The sequence below is a fragment of the Hevea brasiliensis genome, chromosome 4, assembly GCF_030052815.1.
Source record: "Hevea brasiliensis isolate MT/VB/25A 57/8 chromosome 4, ASM3005281v1, whole genome shotgun sequence".
In the NCBI taxonomy this organism is placed as follows: Eukaryota; Viridiplantae; Streptophyta; class Magnoliopsida; order Malpighiales; family Euphorbiaceae; genus Hevea; species Hevea brasiliensis.
This window is the reverse complement of record NC_079496.1, coordinates 7,282,897-7,287,896: the sequence shown is the minus strand read 5'-3', so window position 1 is coordinate 7,287,896 and position 5,000 is coordinate 7,282,897. Positions and strand designations below refer to the sequence as shown.

General features: G+C 30.7%; 1 long non-coding RNA gene across 1 annotated transcript; it reads right to left on the bottom strand.

Moving 5' to 3' along the window:
* Window positions 1-3,988: 3,988 nt before the first annotated feature.
* LOC131179520 (uncharacterized) lies at window positions 3,989-4,896 on the bottom strand. Its single transcript, XR_009148425.1, has 3 exons — window positions 4,769-4,896; window positions 4,651-4,690; window positions 3,989-4,289 (listed from the first exon to the last, which is right to left on the bottom strand). It is a non-coding gene; the product is annotated as an uncharacterized LOC131179520 (long non-coding RNA).
* Window positions 4,897-5,000: the final 104 nt, after the last annotated feature.

Below are 5,000 nucleotides of genomic sequence, written 5' to 3'. Positions count from 1 at the left end.
TGTGTTGTCACTTTAATATGAAAGGAAAATATGCATTGTACAATTTTAAAAGATATCCAGTAAGTAGCTAAGTTAACCACCGCAAAAGAACATATATACATACGATGCATTCTAAATATTGGTGTAAGCAATTAAATCAGCTATACGTCCAGGATTTCGAGCACATATGGGCCTAAAGAGAAAATTAAATTTTGATTAAGAGGAGAGAAATAAAAAGAAATTACTCATTAAAAAAGAAATAGATTAAAAAACAAGGAAACATAATTAATTTGGTTGTTGTGGTAATCAATAGGTGCAAAGAAGCATCGTCAATGTGACGCCCCTTACCCGTCTGCTGTATAGCCGAGCAAGAAGTGCCACATTCGGTGCCGGAGCACCCTATCTTGTTTTATCATATCTATTGTAAACTTTTGATGTCATTTAAAACATGTATTCTATGTGTGAAATTTTTTTTTTTTATATATATCTTATTTTTGTGGAGACCCGGACAGAGCCTCCCCTGTTTTATTAGCATCTGTTAGGTTCCACTAATCACCTGTTAACAGGTCTATATTCATTTTACACATTTTTATATCATATTCTCGTGTATCATATCATTTGCAATTATTTATGAGATCTAAAAATGAAGTATCATGTTTCCATATCATATTGGCACATCTCAAATGGAATTTTCTAGTGGGAGTTATGGCCAAATGAACACAAGGGTATCAAATGGCATTCTGGGTTCAACTTAACATTTTCCATATTTCAATTCCTAACTTTGGCTAATATTTTCCCTAAGATGCAATGGTTTCTAGAGCTTGGTCAAAACATAAAAATTGTTGTGCTATGTCTTATAAAACTTTTGGCACTAGTTTCACTCAATTTACAGCTTTGGAGACCAAGTTATGGCATTTTTGCCAAAACTGGTCAAGCATACCAAAGGAACAGTATTTTGGACAATTTCTGGGTTGGCAGTTTTAGTGACTCAACTTGTACTAACAAATTGATTTGGTTAAGAGCAAAACTGGGTCAAGTGGTCTTCATAAAAAATGTAGCCCTATGTCTAAGATTTCCATTGATGAAATTTTAGGTCATTTGGACCAGTATAGAGAGAGTTATGACCAAATGAACACGTTAGTCATTTTCTGGGTTGGCAGTTTTAGTGACTCAAATTTTGCTAACAATTTGATTTGGTTAAAAGCAAAACTGGGTCAAGTGGTCTTCATGAAAAGTGTAGCCCTATGTCTAAGCTTTCCATTGATGAAATTTTAGGTCATTTGGACCAGTATAGAGAGATTTATAACCAAATGAACACGTATTGGTCATTTGGTCATTTTCGGGGTTGGCAGTTTTAGTGACTCAATTTGTGCTAACAATTTGATTTGGTTAAAAGCAAAACTGGGTCAAGTGGTCTTCATGAAAAGTGTAGCCCTATGTCTAAGCTTTCCATTGATGAAATTTTAGGTCATTTGGACCAGTATAGAGAGAGTTATGACCAAATGAACACGTTTCAATGTTTGGTCATCCAGGTTTGGGCAGAGAATTGGTCATGATTTTGGAAAAATTTGGGTATGGTGTTTATATGAAAAATAGGCTATTTTGAGTCTATTTTCACCTCCAATTAGCCTCATACCAATTGGAGTCACACATTTTTAGTTATGGGTCAATAAACCCACTGGACTCATTGAGTCCAAACCTGCAGAAAATTGAACACTCCCAATATCTCAATTCCTTCAACTTCCTTACTTCATTTTGCATGCAATACACTTCTATAAGCAACAATTTCAACTCAATAGGTCAATTTCAACATTTATACCAAGTCCTCAAGCATTTACACAAACCCTAGTTTTCAAAGTTTTAAAATTTCACAAACACTACACAATCAAACACCCAAACATTTCAACTCATCACACATTCTCATGGAACCATTTTTCATCACTTAAAAGCAATAAACTTCAAGTTCCATGGCTGCCAAAAATTCAAGGGTTCTTCCCTCTAGATTTTCTTTTTGTTTTAATAATATTTATGCTTGGCTAAACATGCTTTTCATGTTTAATAAAGAGAAGAAGAGGGATTAGTGCACTAACCTTACTTGAGCTTCCCTAACTTCAAATTTCTTACTTCCAATGGGTGTCTATAGCTTCCTTACGGTGTGGAGAGTATTTTTTATGAAGTGGGCTATGAGTTTTGGTGTGTAGAAGCTTGGGAAATCAAGCTTGGAAACTTAACAACAATGGAGGAAATGAGGGAAAGAGAGAGAGAAGAAATGGAGGAAGAAGATAGAAGTGGATGAGAGTTTGTCCTCTAGTGCCTATTTATATTTTTTTTTTGAATTTTCCTAAGCTTTTTCTTTTCTTTTCTTTTCTTTTCTCTTCTCATTTTCCTAATCTATTTCTTAAATTTTAATTAATGTTAATTATTTTATTCTCTAAATTTTTTTTTATTTTGACATTTTGGTCAAAATTCACCTTTGGGGGTGAAATGACCAAAATGCCCTTAGTAGTGCATATTGAGTTATTTTTATTATTTTTGTATCAAATTATAAATTCTCTAAACTTTAATTTATTTTTTTCTCTACATTTTTCCTATATTTTCTTAACATTTATTTCTTCAATTTATGCCTCCTCACTATAGTCTAGGTGTAGTTTCAGACATTTTAACTGTCCGAACAGACATTAGTCGTCAGAACAATAAAATGTACGGACCACCTTTAGTGAGGGCGTTACAGTCAATAACTTTACTGAAATTTAATTAATTTTTTCTTTTCGGTATGCGATCCTTTGTGCACTAAACATGCCCAATTGTTAATCTAGTTTCATTTAAAAAAAAAAAAAAATCCGGTGTTGATGATTTTGGATTGACATGTCCTACTTTGTTAGCGTGTGGAATTACTCATCTTAGATGAATATTTTCTTCTTTTTTTTTTCATTTATGGCTATTTCCTATAGATTTTATATATATTAAACAATAAAACTTATATAATTTAACATTTAAATGTATCTGTTGCAAAATATAAATATTGCTTTAAAGTAATTTAGTTATTCAACAAAATAAAATTAATTACTTTTCTTTAACAAAAATTATAACTACTTAAAAAATAAATAATTGTCTAACTTAATTTAATTCATAACACATTTTTTTTTTAATATTAAAGAAAGGAATTTTTATATATATTATATGTGCAAAAACGAAATCCCAAGTCACTGTTCAGTAACAGTGACATGGACCCCTATTCTTTTTATTTTTTTTTACAAACTTTCTTTTTTCAAGATAATTTATTACCTTTTTTTCCATTCTTTTTTAATTATATATATTTAAATTATTTTTTATTGTAATTTTTATTTTATTTTCAATTACTTCTTAACTATTATTATTATTATTATTATTATTATTATTATTATTATAAAAAATTTTGAAACAATTTTAGTTTGCAATAAAGTACAAGTGTTGTAATTATTTTACTTTGTTGCATCTTCTTATTTTTTATTTTTTATTTCATAATTTTTATTTTATTACTAAAAATGTTTAGTGACCGAATTATAATTAATAAATTTTGTAAGCACCATGAAGATTAATTAATATAAAATTTGATTACCACGGAAAATTTTACCCATGAAATTTGAAAGGCAATGAAGGGGGAAATTTTCCAATATGAAGGGGTAAAACACCTTGAGATGTGCCAATATGATATGGAAACATGATACTTAGGGCTATAACATTTAATGAACACAACAAATTACATTTAATGAATAAGTTTTCTAACTGGTGCAAATATGCAACAATTACGTTTTTTTTTTTTTTTTGGCCCTTTACACCTATTAAGATTTATTTAATACCTCGCTAGCATGGGGAGCAACAATTTTAATGGTAAGTGTACTTTTCCCTTACTAGTGGGTTCATTTATCATTAAAATAGCAATTATTTGTGCTAGTGTGGTGTATTAAATAAATCTTAACGATTATATATTTGTATTGATTATTTGAAAAGTCATTTAATGAATTATAAATTAAAATTTACCATGTTAGTGCATCAAATAAATTTTAATGGATACAAATTTGTACCCATTAGAAAACCGTTAGGAAAATGTCATAGGCATTGTGGTTGGATTAATTATGATTGAGTTTGAATTTAAAAATTAAGATGCAATCGTTGGAGATTTGACACTGGCCTTGGTATATGCTCTCACTCAAGGTGTTTTAACAATTCTCTCACTGTCAAAAGCCATTGTATGAGAATTATTAGGTGTGCACCCACCTTGTAAAGGACAATGGCTTTCTCCTCATTAGAATCCAGCAGAGGCCTGCTACCTGTCAAAAACCATTGAGTGTTATTCCAAAACCAATAGAAACATGACCAAATCTGGAGATTTATATTCTTCAGAATCTAGTTCTTATAATAAAAGCTTGATAAAATATAACACCTCAAATTAAAAAACTTTGCTAATACAACTATAACACATGATGGAAAATCTAAAAAAGTATGTATAAAACCAGATAACACATATCCTCCTCCCACTAGAAAGAGAAGGAAGAAAAAGAAGAAAAATCAATTGACAGTAACTGAGGGTGAAAAGCAAGCATAAAATGTATAACCATTCCAAATAGATTAAAGTTAACATGAAGTTCATAAAACTAAAAACGGTATGGAAGATGTCTTCTTCAACAGTACCTTCAATGTGTTCCACAGATTTTGTTTGATGATCTTTGACCTGTGCAATAAAAAATGACTGAAATCAAAATAGAGGATCCGATTTACAGATCATAAGTTTCTCAAGGATTTATCATACCATGGCCAACCCTATTTCATTGTTACTTTGAATCGCAATTGCCTCTTCAATCTGCAAGATCTCAGATTCCAAGGCATACACGCGTTCCAAGACCTCTGGAGTGCTCACAAAACGAACAAACCTGTAAGTCCAAAGCATATTAGTCTGCATCATTGCATCATTAGGGTTGGAATATTACATAACTGTGTTCATTAATTATGCTTAAGAAGGTGAATATGAAGGCCAAACTCAA